The following is a 25,754-nucleotide window of genomic DNA, read 5'->3' as shown; positions in this document are numbered from 1 at the left end:
TGATACATATGTTGGCCTCAATTTGGCTCATGATTTAAAGAAGTCATGCAGATGGACAGATGTAAAATCAGTGCTGGATGAAATTGATGTTTTGAGGGCAATCCCATGAGCAATAAAAGCCAATTTAAGTTCAGCCATAATAAAACATTTAAAAAATGCAAATCTGGGGGAAAAAACCCAAGCAGTAAAACTCTCCTCTTTCATCATTTGTCTTTCAGTAGTTTTATGACTCACATAAAGACAAAGGACTTAATTTTTTCTCCCCATGTTAGGTAAAAAAGAGGCAGCGGATGACATCCTACTGGTATCCAAGTTCATAATTTCCTACCTGCTAGCTATTAGTAATTTAAGCTGTCTCCAACTAATTTGCATTTTAAGGGAGATCTTGAAATCAAATCTCCAGTTAGATTCACAGTAGAATTAAAGCATCACATTGATTTAAGATACACTTTTCTGCTGAGGTAAAACAAATGCATTTCCCAAAACAAAGAATTAGCAAGTAAATTTTGACTCATTCTGGAACAACAAAAATGTTTACAGGTGGTTGCTGGTTTCTGTAGCTGTGCATCTTGTCGAGCTCATTTCTGATCTCATTCAGGCTAGCAGTATGTAATATATACATTTATCAAGATTTATTCTGCCCTAGGAGCCAGATCTTCTAAAAGACTGGCCAAATTTGGAACTCAAAACTCCTTACTCTGTGTAAGACACTGAACTTCCACATGAGGAAACTTCTTACTTACCCTGGGGGCTGTGAACACCTCTGTCCTCTGTGTGACCACACAGGCCTGTGGGATTTACAAGTACTTCCCTCTAATATAAACAGATGGCAAATTATAGGTTTAGTGGATGTGCACTGTAAGCACACACATAGGTTGTGCTACAACAAACCTCTTCACTGCCCTAGGATCTGTAAAACACTTGTGCAACCAGAGTAGTGTCCATCATGGTCCTAGGACCAGGGGAAAGTGTATCAGTGACAGATGTGGAAAAGTAGGATGAAAGAGCTGAAGGATTAAATATTTTGCTGTCCAATTAACTGTGTACATAGCAGGCAGCTTACAAGAGCTTCTCCTGTTTCATAAGGTTGAGTGGAGTGATGCTCCCCATACAGAATATAAAAAAGATCAGTGGCAAAACGTTAATCTTTCTTTACCGAAAACACTGAAAGAGTCCCTTTTTTTTTATGATGCACAAAAAACTGGGAAGATCTCTTGTTGCAAACCTTGAGAGATACAAGATTCCCCAGGACTCAGAGGGAAGGGACTTGCCAAAGGGGAAAGAGCTTCTCTTTTTTAAACATAACAGACATGGGAATGGCTCCTGATGGAGATGCCCAGAGGCAAGGGAGCCTCCTACCCTGTCCATATAGTAATACCATCAGCAATCCCCAGAGATAGGGTCGCTGCAAAGCCTGATGACAGAAACTCACTTTCTACAGGTTTTCCCAGGCCTGCCTGGAACATTATTTCAGTTCCTTTAGCTGTAACATAATTTTTTTAATGACTAAGTGGCTTTTTATGCTTTGCTTGCATTGTATAATCATGTGGTGCAACCATAACTTTGATATGGACAGTGACAGTGAGCAGTTATCCTGTGCAGAAGGACTATTAACAGTGCCTGCCTAAAGATGTGGCACAGAGAAACAGGAGCATGGAATAGTGCTGAGATCAGGAAAACCGAGGCAGGGATGCAGAGCAGACATAAATGAAGAAGATGATAAATGTGGCCTTAAAAGTGGGACACAGGATAATACAGGAGACCCAGGAGAATTGCACACCAATGACTAGGTGCCAAGAGCTGAAGGAGATCAAAGAAGAAAAATTTGGTTTAGGGGAAATGACGAAGACTTGCTCAAGGACTGTGCAGGCAGTTCAGGGCAGCAAAAAGTTACCTGAGCTCTGGGCAGGAGCCAGCTGCCTTTCCTGGGCTGAGGTGACCTGCACAGGCACAGGCTGCTGAGGCTTTGCTTTGGAGACTGATATACAAGGTCACTTCTTCCCCCAAACCTCTCCCCCAGCCTACAGCTTTCCTGCTTTTCCTGTTTATGAATGCGGAAACCCTCATTCTGTGATTAAATTACTGCCACAACACCAGGACACTGTGTATTACTAACACAGATACCACTGGACTATGCAGGTGCCAGCACACAGGGAAGGTGGCTCCTGTTTAAAGGCTGAGCTCTCCATGTCTTGGCCTGGGACACACCCAGCTCACTCTGCCCGCGATTGCTAACACACTTTCCTATTATTACCCTCTGGATAGTTATTTCACATGGGACACCTAACATGAAACACTCTTTAGTTGGCCAAACACCACTCCAGGAAGCCTCAAGGGTTCCTTTTTCCAGACATTCTCTCCCAGTCATCTCTATATGTAACACCCAGCAACAGCTACTGGCATCCTAGTATGCAAAGAATCTAAACATCCAATTTTCTTTCATTTCCAACATTTTTTCAAAGTGTACTGAAGCTAAAAAATATAATCAAACTATCTTCTCTAGGTAATAGCTTTACTGGACCACCGAGTCTACCCAATCCTGCTGACTCCTTTGTGTAAGGATTCACCTCAGATCAGAGAAGATGATGATTTTGGGGACTTGCTAGCAAAAAATCTGCCCCCAAAAAGGAGATAAAAAGTTATATATTTACAAGCCTTTTCTGTTACTTAATCTTTATTCTGAGACGCCAATGATGATATGAAGGAATTATTGAATATTAAAAAAAAAATCTGTCAAAAATAATTTTTAGATGAGATTTCTTAACTCTCCTCTCCTTTCAAATACTAATTTCCTCCAAATACTAAATGCTCTCACTAAAAAAATAAAACTCTTAAGAAATAGAAAACATTTTGAATCTTTTAACAAAAAAAAAAAAAAAAAAAGACATATTGGTATCCATGTCTGTCCATAACCTATGAGTAAAGGAGTCATTTTCTCCTAGAAAAGACTTGCATATGAACTTCTCCAGTGTAAGCATGAAATTATTTAAACAATTTGAGAAGAACCTGTGCTGCCATAACCTTCTTAATTTTCTCCAGCCTTGATTATTGACGCACAGCCCCCAGCATCCTTGCCCTGCATCTCAGAAACACTGTGGTACTCAGCTCCCTGGCCTACAGCAAAAAGAACTCTCCAAAACCCAAGCAGTTGTCTTCTTTTGCTACCAAAGCCTCTTTCTCCTGCCCATCTCACACTTGTTGTAATTCATCTCCTGCATCTCCTTTTGCAGAAATGCCAGTAGTGTCCTCTCTAGAAAGGACTGTAGAGGCATCTGATCTTCTTTCTTTTTTAGTAATTATTCTGCCCATGATCCCTTCTTGCCTGTATTTCCTAACTGTGTGTATTAGATATCCCAGCATCTTCTGAGCCAGCAACAACATGTCCTATTGGTCTCCTGCACACAAAAACCTAGAGCTCCAAAGATCTCACCTTCCTAACTTTGGTGTTGTCATTAATCCAGATCATAACTCTCTAAAAAGGAAGTTTTACAAAGCAGAAATCAGTCATGAGAAGTGAGAGGACAAATGTCAACACTTAGATGAATATTAGAAAGTGATTAACTTCATTGCATGCTAATAAAAAAAGACCCTGCACCCCATAAAACAGAATCCATACTCCGAGTAGCCCTTAGGAGTTTCGCCAGGTGTGAATCAGTAATTACCTTGAAGAATAACACTCAAGCTGATTTTATTTAAAATATAACCAATGCAACATCAGATTAGCAAAAGAAGTGTATTACTTCTACAAAATGTATTAATGAAGTCCTGTGCCCTTTTTTGGGTATGTGCTTTGGGAAAAAAAAAAATTTTTAAAAGTGCGTGAAATGGAAAACTTTGGAAATCATCATACTGAAACTTCTGGGAAGCTCAAGCTGTTTGCCTTATTCAAGAACAGTCACAGAGATGACTTGATGATGGTTTACAACAGCTTAAAATACATTAGGACAGATTCCATGGGAAATAACAACAGATTAGGTTGCTTTCCAGTCAAAAAAAGCAGGAAATTTGAAACTGTTGGAGGCTGAAACTACCTGCAATCAGAATGAACTTTTTCTTACTGAGGATTAAAAGTAAACACTAGAAAAATCACCTTAAGTAAGTGGTTTGATTATTTGATTTTAAGATTATTTAAAACACAATCCAATGTCTATATGATGAGACAGAGTTTTAACACAGAAGTTACATGTTTACTTTGACAGTAGCCACATGAAAATACCTAACCTGCTGTTTTGGTTTAGGGCAAAATTTGTGAGGAAACCTCTGAATGGGATCACTCTGGAAAGCAGATTCAAGTGGCTCCTCCCTCAACTGGTTTGGGAAAATATTTCATTGGAGAAAGGTGGAAAAAAACCTGTTTATTCAACAGGCAAAGCATTCTCAAGCACAAAAAAATGAATAATATTAAACAATAAAACCTTTCACTGTTTTGAAGAGACAACAAATTCAGAAAAGTCCTTTTTGTGAGATGTACTTCTTCTTCTCAGTCTCTTATCAGTCCCTCCAGCACTGGAATGCAGAATGCAGCATCCCAGGCCTCGGTGGGCCATAGGTATGAGGTCCCAGTGTTCTTCTGGGTTTTCAGTCCAGAACAGGTTTGAACAGTTCTAAGAAAAAGAAAAACCACAGTCCAGGTGAGATGGGGAATTGAGGAATAAGGAATAGTTCATCAAAATTAGCTAACCAAAACAATGAGGAATGCCTGACATTTACTGCGCTTGCAAAATCGAGAGGAGAGGCAGACTGGTTTGCAATAAATGGAGTCAGAACTTGCAAACAGGGTGAGGGGTGCAAGGCTACCAGTGTTAAATGATAAATCCAAAACCTTGAACCTGAGACAACTAATCTCAAGGACTGGAATGTGCCCAAAGGCTAAGATGCATGCTCTGGATACGAAGTTGAAAAGTTTAAATGCGATGAAGAGTTTGGAAGCCTTCATCAGAGACCCTCCTGCACTGGGGAGGCGTAAGTGCAAAAAGACTTTTGGTCCATTTTAATACGAAGCGAGGTTAGGTGGGACTAAGCAGGGCTAGGACATGAATATGTACTAGGCATATTGTGTAATCCTATGCTTTTAAGGAATAAATAGAGCAGTAGTTTGAAGTTTTGTGGTGTGTACTTTGGGAGGAGGTATCCCCCACGCACCTCAGCACTGAATAAATGCATACCTACTTTATGACTCCCATTTCTCACAAGTTATAAAGTCTTTCCACATATCACAGGTAACTTCACTGCCTCTAAAAAAAAAAGCTAGCTAAAAAAAAAAACTAACTATAAAGCAAAGGCGAGTTCTCTCTCCCTGTCCGCCCGTGCTGCAGACAACACAGTCCAGGAGAAGGATTCAGGGGAGCAAGTGCAGTTTCTGACAAAAAACTTTGTCACTTCTTTTCTCACCCTTTGCTCTCAGAATCAGTCTTAAAGGTGCAGAACTCAATATCCAGCATAAAGAGAACAGACAACTGGGGATACAAGCACCACAAAGTCATCCCAGGACACCTACTTAAAATCATTATAGAAAGGACACATCTTTAGCCCACCTGCTGGCAATGCAGCAGTAGCACACAAACCTCAGCTTTCTAACCAGGCAGACATGCACGGACATACATGTATGCATTTGCCATCCAGCTTATTTTTTGTCTACAGGCCCCTGAAGTCTGGGCTACATTCCCAAACTTTGTCTGTGGTAAAAGTGCCCAAAGACAACCCTGTTAGTAACTCCCCTTAGACAGGTGCTTAGTTCTGACAGTTTTCCTGAAGGGAGCAGGCAAATCCAAATCAGATGGGCAGTATCACAGAATCACAGACAGTTTGGGTTGGAAGGGATCTTAAACCCATCCAGTTCCTCCGCTCTGCCATGGGCAGGGACATCTTCTACTATTCCAGATTGCTCCAAGCCCTGTCCAACCTGACCTTGGACGCTTCCAGGGATCCAGGGACAGCCACAGCTGCTCTGGGCACCCTGTGCCAGGGCCTACCCACCCTCACAGGGAACAATTCCTTCCCAATATCCCATCCATCCCTGCCCTCTGGCTCTGGGAAGCTATTCCCTGTGTCCTCTCCCTCCACACCTTGTCCCCAGTCCCTTCTCCAGCTCTCCCGGAGCCCCTTTAGGCACCGGAAGGGGCTCTGAGGTCCCCTTGGAGCCTTCTCTTCTCCAGGTGAACATCCCCAGCTCTCCCAGCCTGGCTCCAGAGAAGAGGGGCTCCAGCTTTCGGAACAGCTCCATGACCTCCTCTGGACTCACTCCAACAGCTCCATATCCTCCTGCACTAGGGCCCCATAGCTCAATGCAGCTCTGAAGGTGGGATCTCACCTAAGTAGAGTAGAGAGGCAAAATGCCCTCTCAACCTGCTGCCTACAATGTGGGATCAGCCCAGGACACAGTCGTCTTTGTGGGCTGCAAGCATATCTATTCATCCTTCCCTATCCCAGAGCAGTGCTACATTTTCTTGTGCTTTGTATAAACTAGTTTTTAAATTCTTGGTATTCTCAATGTCTTCTATTGTCCATTGACCTGTATCACTTTGGATTGTAATTTTTAAGGGCAGTTTGAGCAAATGGTTTCATTTTCATCTTGCTGCTGTAAGGGGATGAGAGAACATCAGCAAATATCTCTGGGCAGGCTTTCCTAAGCTGAGGAAATGCTGTGACATGGCATAGACTATTCATTCTTCAGACAATGAAGAGGATTACATCTAGTCTGCTAAGCTACATGTATACCTGTGTCCAGGGGAGTCCTATATTTCCAACAGCCTGTCCCAGTCCAGCACATTGATCCCAGGGCCCAGGGACTGCTCCTTCCTTCCCCCAGTCTGTTCCAGTATTGGCAGGATGTGAAGCATCATTCATGGGCAGAATCTCTGCTTGTACAATCCCCCTGAAGAAACATTCTCCAGGCACATTCCCAATTCAGATGAATGAATGATCCTGGAGAAATGCTATGCCTTCTGGCTACTTGCAAACTTTCACTCTAGGCTTGTTATCCAGAACTTTACTGAAACACAGCTCAGCATATTTGCATCTGCCTGCAATTTTTTGACGAAAACTGATATTTCAAATAGTGGCTGTCTGTAATGTGCCATCTGCATGGTCTTCAGGGTCACACAGCAATTTATCTACTCCCTTATCAGACAGATGTAATTCACATAAGGAATTTATGTGAAGTCTATACAAGCAGACTCAAACTCATTTTTATACTCTTTGGAGCACTTTTGCTACTAACATTTTACCTAACAGAAATCCAATTTTCTGCAAGGAAACAAAAAAAAAAAAAAAAAAAAGGTTACCCTAACAGTAACATATTTCATAATTCAGTAAACATATTTCAGCTAATTATTGTAGCTCAACATTCACATAGGGTAAATGCACCCATTGAAACAAAACTGTGCCAATTCACTGCAACTGAACATCTGCCCATTTATCCAAATAAATTCTAGACACATCTTAGTAAAAGGGGTAAACTAAGGATTAAATGTGACTGCAAAACCTGACAATGTGCTGCTATTCACAATCCCTCATTAAAACTGCTGGAGAGCAAACCTCTGGCTTTGAATCTCAAGAACCCTTGAAGAGAAAATAAGCTTCCCAAGTCAAGCCAGATAAGGATAATTTTTGTTCTTAGGCTATAATAGGAGATATAATATCATTATTAGTGTCATAGAAAGATAAGGGAATAAATGTATATTGAGAATTATAGGAGCAATGGAAATACTCAAGTGTGAAAGATCTCAAGGACAGGCTTTTGCTCAGGGGTTTTACTTGGACACAGATCAATCCCAAATTACTTTGCTCTGGCAATATGAGCAAAGACCTGGATGTTCTTCTAAATTAAAGCATTTTTGTATGTGCGAAGGTGTGGGGTTGTGTATAAAGCGGATGTTTCAGCTTTATTTCAGTTCCAAATATGATTCATCAACTTAGTATTTTTCCACTTTGCCTTTATGTACCAATGACACCTTTAGAAGACCAGATTAGATCCTGGCTACACATTCAGTACCACAAACTCCATAACATCCTTTAGGATTTCCCACAGTTACTTTACCACTGAACATACTGATTCTGAATGCAGAAGTTCCCACCCAGTGTGAATTCACCATGGCAAAAAACTCCTTATCTCAGTTGAAAAAATGCATTGAATAAGATGGCTGAACACATAAAAATTTCTTCCAAACAATATCCCTGCAAATCTTTTTTTAAAGATGTAATTTTTTTCTTGTTTCTGCAAAAGAAAAAATAAGAGATATATCACTGACACCTCCTAAATAAGAAACAGAGTGTCCAGAAAAGTGAAATAACCTTGTGAGGAAGAAAATTTCAAGCAGAAATAATTCTTAACAGTAGGGTTGAACAAATTTCCATAAGGTGACCATAAAAAGACCTCTGGAGCTCAAATGCATAATCAGAAGTGCCTGCAGAAAGAAAAAAAAAAACTAAGTTAGTATTCTAGAGAAAACTGTAGACAAATATGAATAACCATTGCTCTAAGACGTAGAATCACCAGCAAGGATGCATTACCATTTGAGCTCTGCTTCCACTGGGGAAACAGGCTAAGGGAGGATGCTTTACCTAAGTTTTTAATCCAGTTATAGTATAAAGAGGGAAAGTGGGCTTCAGAGATTGCGTCCTCCTAGAAGCACTTAAATGAGGAGCAGGTAAATACAATGTCAGAACTTGTAGCTGTAATGGGCAGAGAGTTCCTGAAAATGACAGAAATGAGAAGAGTCTGATGTTAAGGGAGTAAAAATCCTAGTCTCATTTGTTTGTGCATATCAGTGGGGTGTTCCAACCTGACACAGCTCAGCAGCTGGAATGCCAGTTGCCAGTTTTAGTTTGAAATTATATCAACTGCTTAAGTGTCTGGAGCCAAACGTTTAAACAAAAGCCCCAGGTCAGGCAGAAGGGGCTAGGGTCACCATCCTGCCTGAGGATGCTCCACCATGGCTTGGCTGTGCTCAGCAGACAAACATGAGCTCTCTGCCAAGCCAAGGGGGACACCTGAAAAGATGAAGCACAAGCCCTGCCCTGAGGCTTGCTTGGGGGCAAGTCTGCACACACGCAGAGTTAGCCATGACGCTCTGACATCCAGAGCAGGCCTGCACAGAAGGAAGGAGGCTGATGTGCCTTGGACACAATGAGGCCCAACATTTCATGTGATATTCAAAAGCAGAAAGCAGGACTTCATTCCCAGTACATCATGAAAGGAGCCGAGTCAGCCCTCCAGGGATGTGTCTGAACTCTGCCTGTTCATGGCAGGAGAATCCTCGAAGACTCTCAGCAGCTGCAGACCCAAGGACAAGGCAGAAAAGGCAGAGAGATGATTTGAGGTGCTCTGTCAAGGGCAGCCTTGGCAAAAGACAGATAAAGGCTTCTCTAATATCTGACACTACTTCAGTGTCAAGCTTCAGTGGTGCTTGGGAATGACAGGTAGGTCAATGCCCCATGTTGCTCCTGGCCAGCAAAAGCAACATTCTTGCTACAGCTGTGCAGCCAGGAAACCCCGAGCCATGAAAATGCCATAAAGGTTGTTTACACATATCTGCTAAGCATCACTGTGCCTGATACATTAACTTACCTCTCTGCCCTTTTACCTACCCTGAAGATAAGCTTCTAAATAATTTACTCTTGTAGAAACAACACATAGCTCAGTAGGAAGAAAACCCTTAAAATCAAGAGCATCCTTAGTGATGTAAAACTTCTGTAAAGGACCCTTAGAAGCTAAAAGCAAATTTTTCATCTAGATCAAAATATTATACACATGTAGATGGAAGCAATTTCTGGATTTACTGGGTTTTGAAACATCAGTTTTATAAGACAGCACAGAGCTACTCTGTGTGCTTACCTTCCCCTGTTCCATGACCTCTCTTCTAATCTCATAGCAAGCAGCTAAAAGGAGTTTACTTTCCTAATAATCTACTTGTTCTCCCTGCATTTCTAATCCAAAAATTTTAGTAGCCAAACAAGTTTGAACTACTGAATCTACAATTATGAACTTGCTCCACTTCTTAAGAAAATTTGTTGCTGTAACAGGACCAGAAAAGATGAAATTTTATTCCTGGTTAAGATCACAGCAACACTGTTATTGTTTAGAGTTGTCAGACACTATTTTCATTCATTACACAATGTTACTACACCATAAGCTCAAAAGTTTTATATATGATCAGATATTTCCCTTTTTTTTCCCCAGCACAAAATTATCAGAAATTTTCAGATCTTTATAGCAAGTGTAAGGTTGTCTAGGAACTGAGAGTTCAGTGCAACGTAATGTGGGTAATAACTGGCTTCATGGAGGTGGGAAAACAAGATAATTGTTAAGGGATTTTAATGTTGGCAAATATTTAGCATGGAAATACAAATCCATGCACATTGTCAATTTGTCTGCCGCACCAATTACTCCATATTATTAAATCTTTCCCATTAAACAGACCCTGGCAGGCCTCTGAAAGTACTTCCATTCAAGGAAACTGTTGTTAGATGGGTATTCTTGAGAAGGTTCCAGCAACACCTCAGCAACATTGGCAGATCCAGAATATTTATGAGCACGTAACAACTCAGTGTTGGATGCAGCTCCAGGTGCAATTAACATCCTCAGAACAGAAATTAAAATTGTAAAAGGTACCACTGCATTGCTCAAGTGAAACCAGAACACACATATGTACTTCCGAAAAACCCCTTTTTCCTTCAGACACTCCTCTCCATGGAAGAACTTCAGTGACCAGGAGGCAGAGTGACTTTTTAGTAAAGGAGCATCATATTTCAGAGTCATGGTCCTGCATACCACTGAGACAATGTCAAATGATGCTTCTGGAATGCCATGCCAGCACTGCAAGGACACTGTCCTGACTCCAATGGTGAGGAATGGCTTTTCCTGCAGCAGCAGGTGCATTCAGCACCATGCACGGGCTGCGTGCATGGGCTGGAAGGAAAAGGGAATGTTTGTGTTTGGGGAAAAGGCAACTTGTCCTTTAGCTCCATGTAACAAAACAAATGCTGAAGGTATGAATCTCTATGATTGCTTGCTATAAAGACATTGGATATAACCCTACAGACCATGCATATGCCATATACACACACAGCTCCAGGATTATTCCTGGTGGGAAGGAAATGTCCCTGTGCTGTACATGGACAGAGGGGCAGGAAGAGATGGCAGAATTGGACCTGCTTTGCCTGAGGAGCAGCAGGAGGACAGGACACTGCAATAGCTCCATCAGGCAATAGGCTGCAGGACTGAACAGCTCTCTGTGCCTAGGATGGATGGCACATGAGCAGGGAAGTGCCACAGGTACAGCTGCAAAAGAATGAAGACAGATGCAAGGCAAAAGAAATAAAATACCTACAAAATTTCTAACATTAAGAACATCAAAAGAATTCCCTTTGCCCAAAGGCAGTGGGTGAGAAAGAATAACTGTTTTGATCACTGGTTTTTATGACCAGTGTGATCTTTTTTGATCATCACACTGTGTAGCAAGCTTTGGCCAGAGTTGAATTACAAGATGAATCCTGGGCATTATGTGATTAATACCATCTGTATTATTTAGCTAAAATTAGATGACAAAGATGCTTATGCTAGCTCTGTATCACCTCATGTAGTTATCTGCAAGAAATGACTCATTTTAAGAAATTTTCCCAACTGACATGAAGAGAGGCTTGTTTGCAGGGGTTTTTTTTTGGGAAAATCCTCCCAACTGAGGCCCGGGTCCTGGCTGGTTGGGAAGCGTGCCATCAGATACAGGAGTTTCTCTGCTAAACATATAACCAAGTCATTTCAACTTATTGGTTTGGGCATATAAAACTGGACCCACTTTCAGGATAAATTCAGAGACCTCACCTATGGGTGGACACACCACACAGGATTTTCCCAATTGCTGAGAAGGTTCTCCAGGTCCTCAATGTGAAATGGGGATCCCCAGAGAACACAGTCTCTGGATGATGGTGGAGTATTTGGGCAATTAATGATGTATCTTTCTTAATCACTATTCTTTCTTTTCTCTCATATAGTAATGATTAGGTGCATTACCTTGCTTACTTTTGCTTGTTGCTAAAGCCAAGTGCGTAGTTTTATTCAATGTATTTTTTACTTTTGTGTTGCCTTTATTTTCATAGCAAAATAAGATCATTCTTTCCATTGGTGTCTGTATTCTTTAAATCACCCCCATCAATTGGCAGACCAGCAGGTTGTTTGTGCTTTGCTTGATGATGGCTTTTTTTTCCTCTCTTCCTTGGATTTGAAAGGTCACCTGGCTAGAACCAGGGGGCCGAGCTGGCACTTCCCTGGCTGGAGAAGGAGCTGGCACAGAAGGGAACTCTAAGGGAGGGCACTGGTTTATGCTGAGGCTTTGGAAAGAGGTGGGTGTAATAACAAGGCAGCCCCAAGAAACAAAGACATAATGCCTGAAGAAAACACATCCTCAATCTGAGCTGAATAACCCAACCCTTGTGCTAGCACCTGCCTTCTGCCTTGCTAATTTGGCAGAAAAGCAACATCAACATTGACATTCACCTGCTTATTTTATCAGGAATTCCCTCTTGCTCTGTTTGTAGGATTAGAATCCATAATGTACAAAATTCTCCAGCCTGGCCTAAAACTGTCCTCTGGCACCCTTCCTTACTGCTGGAATTTGCTAGGTTTTTGGGTTTTTTAGCTCAAGCATCAGAGCCTGTCATATCACATTCACTTTGCCTTTCACGTGCAGACATAGAACCCCAGCTGGGAGCCCCTTGGGAGTTCTTCTCTAACAGGAAAAGCTCAAGGCAGACCACTGAATTTCTCCTTATAAACACAAAACAAGAGAGAAACAGATTAATTTCCTCTGGGTAATGTCAGGCTTCAGAGTTTCTTTGAATGTATTTACAATACATGAATGTAAATAAACATGTTCAACGCTGTTTTCACCTTGCAAGAGGTGAGGTAAATAGAGAAACCTTAATTTGGGCACTAAAATGCAAATTTCACCACATCTATTTTATGATATTGTCACCAACTCAGGGGATTATCTGCCTCCCTTTTGGGCCTCTGGCAGGTTTTGAGATGTCAGTGTGGAAGCAACACATCATGTATGCCCCCTGGGGCAAAGACTCACTCTAACCTTTATGCTGGCAAGGAAGATATTTGAAAATTTATGTTTTCAAGTACTGAAAATTAGAAATAAAATCCTTCATTCCTAGAAGATAAAGCTTAGTTATTTGGTGGCATAATGTTGCTCTAGATTTGGAATTACCTACAGAAACTGTAAGTTAGAAAATACACTAACTTTTCAGTCTTATGGGTGAGGAAAAAGAAAAACAAACTAAAATCCAAACTAAAAATGCTGGAAAATGAGTGTTTCGGCTTGCAAAGCAGGATGTAACCAAAAGTATGTATTCTATCACCATCTGTTGAAACCATGTGGGGCAGTGATCTCTACCTCTGGGGGAGATATCTTAATGGACCATCTGTTGAAACCAGGTGGGGAAGCATTCTTTATTTTTTCCACAGCCCATCCTTCCTCCAGGGAGATATCTTCTGCTAATGGGCCATTGAGTCCCACTACATGACTGATAAAATTACATCATTGCATTGTGAGATGCTCCATCCAGGAGGAGGAGACAAGTATTTTCTACCTGGATAAAATCTGAGATTTGGGACATCAGAGCAGTCTTTTTCCACTGGATTCCCACAGAAAAACCAGATCTTTCCATATCATCACTGGACCTTCAGAGAAAAACTCCTTCTATAGGAGCACTACTTCAACTGAACCACATCTGTCGCTCTAGGAGGACTGCAGCCACCATTTAATTGGACTGCTACCAACACCCTGACTGATGGGGTGTCAGGTTGTAGTCTGACTCTGTCAGTGTTTTGGGTTTTGTTTTGGTTTGGTTTTATTTGGTTTTTTTTTTGTTTGTTTGTTTGTTTGTTTGGGTTTTTTGTATTACTATATTTTTACTTTATTTTTTTTCCTCATAAAGAACTGTTATGCCTATTTCCATATCTTTGCCTGAGAGCTCCTTAATTTCAAATTTATAATAATTTGGAGGGATACATTTTCCATTTCAAGAGAGGCTCCTGCCTTCCTTAGCAGACATCTGTCTTTCAAACCAAGACAAGGAGGAAATAATGCATGAACCACTTACAAAACCATGTGCCTACAATGACTGATGCTGGACTGCCACAGGGAATTCATTTAGCTAGGTCTGAAAAAGAGTAAAAATTTACCATGTAAGTTCTATCCATGTGATTTTTACCTATATAAAAATTAAATAAAAGTTATCAAATTATCCTATATTTCCAGCAGTATATCCATCCTTCACAGTTAATGGTTCAAAGTAAAGGAGTGCACGTGTTCAATCATGCTTCTGAGAGACTGACTTGGATTATTGCTCCAGAACTGTTCTTCATCTGAAACTTCCATTCCACTGGCAGCATTATCCCAGTGCATAATGCTATTAAAAATAATGGTTTAGAGTATCAATAATACATTAAAGATGGCCTCCTCAACATGGCTGTGGTGACAGCATAATAAAATCCATGATTCTTTTAACATTTGCAGACACACTTCTTACAGTTAATGACATGGCACAACTCCATCATTAAGAAATGAGGAAAACAGAAGTTGAGAGCAAAGAGAAAAACAAAGAGAAAGCAAAAAAAAAAAAGCTTTAAACTAAGCCCAGGAAAAGTACAAAGGATTCTAATGTGTAAGGCTGCTTAAGTTCATACCGAAGCAGGGAGCAGGCTGCTTAACAGGAGATCCAGGTTTGTCATGGTAGGCACTCTCACAGATGTTTGGCCTCAATCTTCACTTTAAAATTTATTTGGCAGCTTAACAATATCTAAGGATCTGCATCATGGAGAGCATAGGACTTACTTCCCTAAACTGCCTAAGTTTCACCATCCAAAAATGAACCATTAAGACTGAGTCATATACTTTGGCTTCCAAAATTGTCAATGGACAAGGACAGGAGCCTCCAGTAAGCCACCTATTTCCGAGCCCTATGAGTGGAATTACTGACTGGAATATTACATACTCTGCTACAAAGAGATTACTCAGTATCACCAGAGAATCATTAATGTGTTATTTTATAACTAATAAACATCCATTTCCCATCTACGCACACTAATTTAAAACTTTCATATTTCAAAGCCTACAGTTCCTTCACTTCACTTTATGAGTGAAACTACAGTTCTACACACAAAATGCGCATTTTGCTAGATCTGTTCATTAAGTAGTGATTGTGCAGAGTTGCAGTAGTTTGTATTAATTTCCTGAAATAGTTCCCTGTGGGTAGCTTCCTCTATGTCTGACAAAAAAAGTAATCAGTGATTGGTTTTGAGAACTGACAACCAGTTAAACAGCTGAAAGAGATGGACACACCTCTGTGAAATTCACATTTTAAGATGAATAAACTCTGGGAATCTCTTTTCTGTTTCCGGCCTCTCAGAAGGTAACCAGTCCTAGTCTTCCAGGCCAGGCCCCGCGCAGCCTGAGGGCCTAGCGAGGCCAGGCCGAGCCGGGCCAGGCAGGGTCGAGTGGGCTCTGATGCAGGGCTCAGGAAGCCCATTGGGCCCCATTTTCGGCCGAGGCCCCTAGTGTTTGATACAATAGGGAGGGGAGGCCTGCTCAGCTGTTAAGATCCTAGTGCCCCCCTACCCCGGCACGGCCTGGGGGCCTATGGCTCAGCTGAGCATCTGGCCGACATTAAAACCCAGCCCTACTGCTGGCCTGGGCCAAGCCAGGGGGTCCAAGGGGCCCTGGGAGTGGCTCCGGGCTGGGCCTGCCTGCTACAGCCCCTGTGGCCCAGCATGGAGGGGGCTGAGCCGGGCACCCTTGGAAGGGAATTCAGCCAGAGCAGTACACACCATTCTGGCTGGGCCCCTGCTAAGATGCTAGCTGTTCCCCAGCATGGCTACCAAAGAATGATCCATGGTAAGCAGCTCCATCCAGCATCTGGCAGGGATCACATGACCATCTGCAGGCCCAGGCAGATATTAACTCTTTCATTGCCCAGATGAGACTGACGGACACTATGTTCTCTCTCCTGAGTCAAAGAAAAGGACAGTGATAGACACACTGAGAAACAACATGAAGACATCAAGGTCAGTGAAGAAGAAGTCAGGTTCCAGATGGAGGGATTGATGGAGACGCCTCACTCTTGAGCTGAAATCCTCCTTTTAAGGGTATGGAGAAAATATTATTGATATATCAGACTCTTTTTTTCCGTGTAACTCATGGAATGCATTATGGGGTGGATGAAATGTTCTAGCTGTAGATACAAGCAAAGGCACTTGTGCTAAAGTAACCAGATGTTGAAGTAGATGTGATCCCATGAGAAGTTTGAACAGAGAGGCCTGCCCCCCAGGGAAGAGAAGAAGAAAGACCTCTGTTCAAAGATGAAGAGAACTTTTGTTTGAATTGTTATAATCCTTTAAGTGTGCCCCTAAGTTGAACATGGTCCTCTATAACAGTTGTGGGAAGACTGTTAGGCGAGGAAAAAATTTTTACAGTGATCAGATTTCCATTCTCCTGGGCAGCTGATCCACTGTGACATCAAAGACACGAGAAAATTGTTTCCTGTGGAGAAAAAAATCTCCATAGACTGAAGAGAAGTCTCCTCTCCCTACATAAATTGAAGAAGACCATTTTACAGATGGTAAACTGACTGATTTGTTTCTGTATGTCATCAGTGAAAAAGAAAAGGAGTCGTGGGGGGAGGAGAAAGTGTTCTGAAACTTTTATTCTGGTCCTTATTTTTTCTTATAGTTTCTAGTAATAAAGGTTTTCTTTGTACTCCTTAAAGTCTGAGCCTATTTTCCCTTCCTTCTAATCCTATCTCATGGCAAGGAAATGAGTAAATAATTCTAGTGAGTGCACTGGCAATTTAGCCAGTGCTAGATCCACCACATAAATTGGTACATGAGCCGAGAAATCTCAAATTGGTGAACCAAAACCACTACAAGAATAAATGCTTATTCCCACTAAACTACATGACACATTTTCACTTTCTCCTCTGGTAATATTTAATGTCATTTTTATTATGTCAATTGGTTTCTCTTCCCTGCTGTCTCCTCTGTACTCCAGCTTCTCCTCCCATAGGCAGGTCTAAGGAGGAGACTGGAACAGTCATTGGGTGACTCTAATTTTGGCATTACAACAGCAAGGAATTCCATCTTAGAAAGCAACTGAATTCCCTCTCTTTAGAAATTTCCTCTATTTTCCAATTAAGAAAACCCTACCTTAAGGTTGCCTAAAACTGCAAATTCTTTTTTGAATTTTTTCATCCAAGGAGCTTCATGCAAATCTGTACTAGGTGGAGCTAGTAGCAATCAATGGTACAACTGGATTAAGATACTCGAAAGTCCTTTTTAAAATTACTAAGCATGTTAATGATTCTTGCCAGCATATCTGAAATGTTTTGTGTCTGGTGGAGATTTCACTGACACTAGTTCATACATATGCAAGAATGAGGAAATATCAAATACTCCTACAGTGAAAACATTAGTGGAATAAAGAAATATGGCAAAACAGTCCTTTACTGATATTAAAAGGAAATATAAACCCGGTCCATTTATAATCCTCAGGTAAAAGAGAGATTTCACTGTTCCAAAGAGTCAATCTCCTAGTTTTTTTCAAGCTGGAGCAGTGTTACAAATTCCTTACACCTCGCACATGACTATTTTAATTGTTAAGGTTTCATGTCAGTATACCATTCATAGATGTCAATATTCTAAAAGCAACAGAGACTGCATTGCATACATGTAGTGTTGCACCATAGTAAAGATCTGTTAGTATTCTAGTGCTTCTCTTTAGTGGCTTCACATTTACTCCAACTAATTTAACTTGGATTTCCGGGGTTGTGTTTAAGCACCAGAAATCATCTTAGACAGACTGTGATGAGGATTAGTACTACAGCACCTCAGAGCATTTCCTCTGGAAGAAGACATAGGCAAGAGAGAAACCCTGTTTTAAACATTAAAAAATAATAAGCATGGTACCAGAGTTTTCAAATTGCTCTCTTTCTTATGTTTAAAGAGTGGCATATGAGATTGCTCTTTAGTTCTTCCATTTGTAAGAGCAGATCTGTGAGTTGTGTGGTCTTATGCAAGCACCTGATACTCAGCTGTATGTGACTTACAATGAGTAAAAAGAGCCATTAGCTTCAAAAAGAGTTTGTTCTTCCTGAGAGTGCAGCTGAAAACTCCTACAGTATAAGAGATAACTGCATGATGATGACTTGGTAGCTCCAATATATCTTTTCTATAGTAAAGTATCAAACTATATGTTAAAATTCAAGAGTGTATTCCGACACATCTTAATTTCAAGACAGATCTCACAAAATTTTGTCATCATAAGGGCACAGAGAAAATATAGCTCAGCCACTTTTTCCAAACAAATAACACAATTGCCTTTTTTCTTCTTGTTGTCTGTAACAGCAGGAGTTGTGCTATAAAGCAGAAAAAAACCCCTCTGCCTCTGGGCTCCTGCAAACACTGAAACTGCTGAGCCAATCTGTGCACAGCCATCATGATGGAGCTCCCCAGAGACACTCCATACCTGTGTGCTCAGGAAATCCCAGTGCACAGGCTGCTGTCACCTCCAGAAAACATAAAGCAAGGCCATATCCTCATGCTCTAAGTTCACATGCTAATTTTAATAGATAAGCACATAAGGAACAATAAGAAACTTGTCAAAGGAGAAATTCTGGAAGAACAGTCAATAAAATCAATAGCAAAACTAGTTTGCAAACATGACTGGTTTGAATTACTACAAAAGAGAGGAGAGGAGAGGAGAGGAGAGGAGAGGAGAGGAGAGGAGAGGAGAGGAGAGGAGAGGAGAGGAGAGGAGAGGAGAGGAGAGGAGAGGAGAGGAGAGGAGAGGAGAGGAGAGGAGAGGAGAGGAGAGGAGAGGAGAGGAGAGGAGAGGAGAGGAGAGGAGAGGAGAGGAGAGGAGAGGAGAGGAGAGGAGAGGAGAGGAGAGGAGAGGAGAGGAGAGGAGAGGAGAGGAGAGGAGAGGAGAGGAGAGGAGAGGAGAGGGAAAATCGTTATAGGACCTAGTCATACAAAACAATTAAGTTAGGCTGCAGGTGGATCACTGTTTAAAAATGAGGACATTGCTTTTGGCTGTGGGTATTGTTTGTGGAAATGTTAGTAAAACATGCTAGAACTTAAACCATGCTGTGCAGCTGCAATATCCTTTCCCTCCAATAACATCCTTACCTGTGACATTCACTAAAGAGCCAGAATAAATACAAACAGATACGCTTCCTGAAATAAATCTTACCACATCTGTACTGCTGAAGTTTTGCAGAGATCAGTCACAAAAGAGCTGCCAAGTGGAAGGCTTCCAGTCCAGATTCTAACTGAATTATTTTGTTAAATACCTCACTTTTTGGAGGGCTGCAAATTGTATTCAAATTCTCATAGGAAGAGGATTTCTTTGTAAGATTCCTGTTTTTCTGGAGAAGTAGAATTAGGGAAGAACTCCTCTCTTTCCAATTTATTTTTTCTGGTCTCAAGATAGTATGAGATCGTGAAAAATAATGGGATGGAGTGAGAAATAAATGTGATATTTCAAACTTTCAAAGTCAGGTTTGATTTTAATTTTCTCTATGGATTCACACAGCAATTTTCATAAGTCAAATTTCATTTAACTTACTAACAGGGTTAGTATATCATGATGTATTCCCTTGCAATATCAAGTTACAAAGGAGTCTTTCCATTACTTCCATGTTCTATTTATGAGCATGTATTCAAAGCATCTGTGGTGTCCTACATCAAAACAGAGCCAAAATTGGATCTGACGCAACCCAGCAGTTTGTGAAAGAAAGGCAGAATCTAACACCCAAGATCCTAAGGTGATGGGCAGAATCACTGTTGTAGCTTTAATACCGCATTTAAAAGTATTTGGTGCTCTAAACTTTACTACTTTGCAAAGAAACCAATTAAATTTACCTTCTGCTTTAAAATAATTATTTCATCACTAATTAACAACTTACAAATGTCTACTGACTTGCTTGAGAAATTGACTGACTGACTTGAGAAATTTGTCATATTCTCCATAATAAGCTACTCACAATATTCTGTCTTTGCTTGAGATCCACATCTACTCCCATCTTATTGCTTTTTCCCTGGGCTGTCAATTTATTCAGCCACATGTCCCTCCATAATATTTTTCCTTTTGTCCTTTTCCTATCCAGCAATGTCCTGCAAGGAAGAAGTAGGAAGCTGTAGGAAAAGCCATGCCTCTGTTAAAACAATGCAGCTTGAGACAGCTGAAGAACAAGCACAATAAAATAAACAGCTATGATATAAATTTGCTGGGAGCTCTTACATTTTCTGAGCACTGCATATACGTAGCCATCACAAATGAAGATTAATCCTATGATTTTTAGGATCATCTGAGCCTCCAGTCCGTTCCTGCAGTCTTTCCTTCCAGTTGACTGGAAGACTGCTGTGGGTGAAAACCTCTGTTTATCTCCACAGAAAACAGAAAGTTTGAGAACAGAAAAAATACCTGGTAAGGATGAAGTCAGAAGAATGAAAGAAGGTGATGATTGCATGCTCCTCAGGCCACATCACTACAGGTCCTGTGCCAAGTGGGCTCCATCTCAACTGTCCCCATCTCAAGGCATTTGCACACACATAGAGCTTTCTGCAAGGAGAGCAATCCTGCCTGCATTTAGGGCCTCAAGAAATCACCACATATTTTTCAGTGAGCAGAAAGAAAAATATCTGCAACTCATTACTGGCAGTGACTTTCAGTTTGGCCCGGGCTGATCCTATATCCTTGGAGAGGAGCCGCAGCAGCTTGGCACTGTCTGCTTGCACTGCCCTGTGCACTGATAGGGATTTGTTTTAAGCAGGTGGAATTCTACGTGAATGTTGAGATGAGAAGGAAGAAAATCCTCAAGTTTGAGGTTTTTTTGAAGCTTAGGAAACTCCAAGAATCTGGGAGGAATAAAAACTTGTCCTTCAGGGCTATTTTTATGAAATCTAAGAGGAAGATACAGTAAAAGTACCTGGTGATAAGAAAAATGTTGGTTCAGTTCTGGAGGATACACAGAACTCATCCCATCTTACCTTAGGCAAAGGAATTTGAAGGAGAAGGTAGCAGAAATGATTCCCAGCTCATCATAGCATGACCATGCTTAAGGATGCCTGTTTGTTTCAGGAATGTCATAGTCTTAGCATGTCATGATTCTTCTAAAACTATCTCTCTTTCCACATTTGTTGCCAACCTGAATGCTTCCCCAGTCCCTGGTTTGTTAGGCCATTTCTGTTAATGCAGGCTTCTCATTTACAAGACCAATGCTATACCTGGTGACATTAAATGTACCAATCAAACAGAAAAACTGCCTGGAAAATGTCAGTGAGTTTTAAATGGGATTCTTTCTCTTTGCTTGAATAGTATTTTCTGATAAACTTTTTCCACAAGAACACACAGAGCTGTGCGTCATCACAATAATTATACCAGAAAAAGTGCACATGGTGAACACGGGAACATACTGGATGCTCTCTCAAACAATACAGCAAAGGAGATGTTCTTCCCACACACAAAAAAAATATTTCTGACAAAATGATATTAAAAGAAAATTGTGGGGCTTTCACATCAGAGACGACTACAGTGCTGAAAGACAGCAACTGGTAACTGAGGGACTTCCGATGAGAAAAAACCATGAAGGAAATATGACATAAAATATGAAATCAGGATGTTTATTTTTCACAATTTTTCTTCCCAAACAATCACAGGTTTTCAAAAAGCTGTTTTTGAAAAGCTCTGTACAGATAGCTGCTTAGTAATTAAAAACATACCTGTTCCTTGCTTCCCGAGGGACAGAGCTTCTCTGGCACCCCACCGGGTCCTTCCACCTTGGGCTCTTTCCAAACCCACTGATTGATTTCTCTTGGTGGCAGGCACTTTCACCCCACATTCGCGTGATTCTGTTATTCCAGACTTTCTACTCAAAACTTGTCTTTACATCTGAAAGATACAATGAACCCAAACTCATTCTTCCATTGGCAATCTGCTTCTGACAGGAGCTTGCTGTGAATAAATCCTTTCCCTCTGGGCCATATGTCTCCATTTCCTCAGAGTGAAATTAACTGATAAGCAATTTCAGAATTAGGTCACCATGAAATCTAAATTATCATAAATGTAGGTCTAAATTCCACTTGGGTTTTCTCTTTAGCTGCCCAAACTGGCAATTTCAGACATACAAAGGTCAGAGTTACTTCTGATCCACAGGGAGAAAGTCGGGGGGGGGCGTTCCCTGTCTCCACATTTCATGATTGCTTAAATCCAATGTGAATTTGTTTTCAGTGGGAAACAAAATGATTTAGTGTTTCAAAAGGCAAGAACTTGCCTGGAGAGGATTTGTAGCCGTTTGTCTCTTCCTCCCTCCATCTGCGTTACCATATGATCCTCACTCATTTGCCTTCCTGGGCAGTCTTCCATGCGCAGCATGCAGAACCTTAAGCATTATAAAATCTTGAAAACAATTTCAGAATTTGTACATTTCTAAATATTTCAGTAAGATCCATAGTAAAAGCCCCCTTTCCTCACTTGGATCCTGCACTTGTCCAGATGAACATGCTGCAATCATGTAGCTGCTCCTCAAGGTTTGAAATGTTTGAATTTTCATCCCTTTACCACAGAGGTATACCCAGTCTTTTAGTTCAAAAGTAATTGTTTCACTATTGGCCTATATTGTCTATTTTGCTCCTTCCCTCCAAATTCTCATTTCTCCACTACTTGCAAAGATTCTGTGCCCTTGTAAACTGGCATCTACATTAATGTAATAAAGTATAAGTTCCATAAAATATTTTAGAGAGCATTAGGAATTAGGAAATATTTTTTTCCCTAAAAAAATTAAAAATCGTCACTTCCTCAAAGTGCAATTTCACTTTTTAAAAAAAATATTTTCTCTATAAGGGGAGCCAAGAATATGCTGCAGAGCCTTTTGTTATTACTTTATAACAGGATGTTTGGATTTCCAAGCATCTTTTTAGTTTGTTAATAGCTTTTTGGGCACAGGGCTTTATTGATTTATAAAGTCACAGCCATTTTTCCTGTCTCTGATTTTTACAACAGCAAGGTGGAAAACTGCTGGCTTTAAAAAACACCACAAGTTTAGAGCAGCTGAGATAAGATATTCTCTGGGAAGGGACAAGGGAAAAGAAGGAAACCTGTTTCAGGGGAAAAACAACTGCACAAGTTAGGGAACACATGAGGATGCTTCCGTCAATATTTATCTCTCAGATCAATAAAACTTGATGGTCATTTCAGTGAAATCAATATCTGCCTAATTTAAATGTTGTTGTTCCTTGGCTCCATCTACTTCTCTCTGTTTCCAAGATCTCTTCTCAGTGCTTAAGATTTCAAACTTGATCATCCAACCTGAGCTTTGCATTTCCAGAATTTTCATCATGGGCTCGAAACAACACCACCACCACCACCAAAACAAATCTAAAAGTCAATCCCTTCACAGAGCACTGTAGACAAATTGATTTTTTCCATAAATCTCAATCTTTATCTAAGCCAGGGGAAAAGTAAGGGGGCCTGAGGAAGAGGTTGTAAAGCCAAAAGTAGGGGCAGGAGAATTAGCAAAGATGTTGGCATCCTTGCTAGCATTTCACAGGTGCTGAACAAAGGTGTATTATCTGTTAACTTTCTTCCTAATACTGGGCTTCTTGTGTGGGGACTGTCCTTATCAGATTGACTTTATAAGCAGGCAGAGTGTTGTCAGAGGTATTTGCACTCAGACTGAATCCTAAAGATCCTGATCTCCATCACAGCTATTAATGGTTCAGCATTAAGCGTTGGAAATTCTGGCTGCTTTTTCAGCACACGATTTCTGCACTGCACTGCACTGCAAGGAAATTTCAGCTGAATCCTTAAAGGACTCTGTAGCAGCACAGCACTTGGTAATTATTCTCCAATTATACTTGGAGATTATTCTTTCTGCTGGAGCAAGTGCTTCCCTTGTTCTCAGGAAGCTGAGCAGGTGTTCCCCTTTTTTCTCACTAGCTATTCAGGTGCAGGGAGGGGCTTCCTCCAGCCATCAGAGGCGAGATTAAAAGAAGGCTGTAGGGAGCACGGTGATCTGGAGGGGCCAAACAGGAGTATGGCACAGCAGTTTGCACAGGTAGGGTTGTAGGCATGCTCCTGCTAGTGACATTTTTATTTAGCTTGATTTTGGTAGTGATTTCTCTTTTTTTGTTTGTTTTTTTGTTTTTTTTTTTTTCCTGCAATGGTCTCTAAGCAATAAGTGTACCAAGCCAAATAGAATCCTTCAAGAAGGATGCATCTGTCCAGGCCACTTCCTGCAAGGAGTGTTTGAGCCTTTCAGTAGTACACCTGTGTGTGGTGAGAACAGGTGAATGATCTCCTCTGTCTGGTGGCTGAGCTTAAGGAGGAAGTAGGAAGACTAAGGAGTATTAGAGAAAGTGAAAGGGAATTAGACTGGTGGAGTTTCATCATTCCACCCCTGAGAGAAGCCCACCAGATGTCAGAGGACTCCCATGCCTCCTACCATCAGGCAGAAGGAGACCTAGTTGATGAAGGGGAGTGGAAATGGATCCCTCCTCGGAGAGGTAATAAAAATTCCTCCCAAACTCCATCACCTACTCAGGTGCCACTTCAGAATTGGTATGAGGCCATGGACCCAGAGAGTCAGCCTAATGACATAAAAAAAAAAAATCTGCCTGGAGAGCCTCCCAATTGCACTTCATCTGTCAGACGGATCACTGCCTCTAGCATTAAAAATATAAGAAGGGTAGTTGTAGTAGGTGTCTCCCTTCTGAGGGGAACAGAGGGCCCTACATGTCAACCAGACCCATCCAACAGGGAGGTTTGTTGCCTCCCTGGGTCCTGGGAATGGGATGTCACCAGGAGACTCCCTGGGCTGATTCAGCCCTCTGATTATTACCCACTGCTGATACTCCAGGCTGGCAGTGATGAGATTGAAAAGAAGAGGACCAGGGCAATTAAAAGTGACTTCAGGTCTCTGGGTCAAGGAGTACAGGTGGTGTTTTGCGCAGTCCTTTCAGTGACAGAGGCAAATGACAAAAGAAACAAGACAGCCCACATTATCAACAAGTGGCTTAAAGGCTGATGTCATCAGCAGAATTCTGGGTTCTTTGATGACAGGGCAACTTTCACAGCACCTGGCCTGCTGGACCTAAATGGGCTTCATTTCTCGGTTAAGGGCCAAAGAATTCTAGCCCATGAATTGCCGGGACTCATTGAGAGGGTCTTAAACTGGGTTTGAAGGGGGAAGAGGATGCAACTAAGCTCTCCAGAAGCCAGCCCAAGGGTAGTAAGCCAGAGTCAGGGTGAAATCGGCTCATATGAAGTGCATATACACGAATGCAGGCAGCATGGGTAACAAACAAGAGGAGCTGGAAGTCATGGTACAGCAAGGGACCCATGACATGGTCACCATCACGAAAACATGGTGGGATGACTCACATAACTGGAGCGCTGCACTGGATGACTACAGGCTCTTCAGAAGAGACTGGAGAGGGAGAAGATGTGGAGGGGTAGCTCTTTATATGAGGGAGGCTGTTGAAGCCATAGAAATTGAAACTAATGACAATAAAGTTGAGTGCCTATGAGTAAGAATCAGGTGGAAGGCATCCTGGTGGGAATCTGTTATCTACCACCTAAGCAGGAAGAGGAGATGGATAACTTATTCTACAAGCAGCTGGAGGATGTTTCAAGATCACCTGCCCTTGTTCTTGTAGGTGACTTTAACCTATCAGGCATCTGCTGGGAACTCAACAC

At 41.3% G+C, this 25,754-nt stretch overlaps 1 long non-coding RNA gene across 2 annotated transcripts in view; it reads right to left on the bottom strand.

The window, feature by feature from the left end:
* Positions 1-3,779: 3,779 nt before the first annotated feature.
* LOC130254861 (uncharacterized) overlaps positions 3,780-25,754 on the bottom strand; it is a 34,231-nt gene continuing 12,256 nt past the window's right edge. Inside the window, exons 1-3 of one of the 2 annotated variants that reach the window (XR_008840827.1) lie at positions 15,348-15,726; positions 8,293-8,405; positions 3,780-4,604 (exon numbers count right to left, since the gene is read on the bottom strand). This is a non-coding gene — a long non-coding RNA (uncharacterized LOC130254861). Of the gene's footprint in view, positions 4,605-8,292; positions 8,406-15,347; positions 15,727-25,754 lie in introns of those variants that run through there. The other variant, XR_008840826.1, reaches the window with a different exon arrangement.

The sequence above is a fragment of the Oenanthe melanoleuca genome, chromosome 6 (assembly GCF_029582105.1).
Source record: "Oenanthe melanoleuca isolate GR-GAL-2019-014 chromosome 6, OMel1.0, whole genome shotgun sequence".
NCBI classification, from domain to species: domain Eukaryota; kingdom Metazoa; phylum Chordata; class Aves; order Passeriformes; family Muscicapidae; genus Oenanthe; species Oenanthe melanoleuca.
The sequence above is the reverse complement of the archived record's forward strand: the minus strand, read 5'-3'. Positions and strand labels throughout refer to the sequence as shown.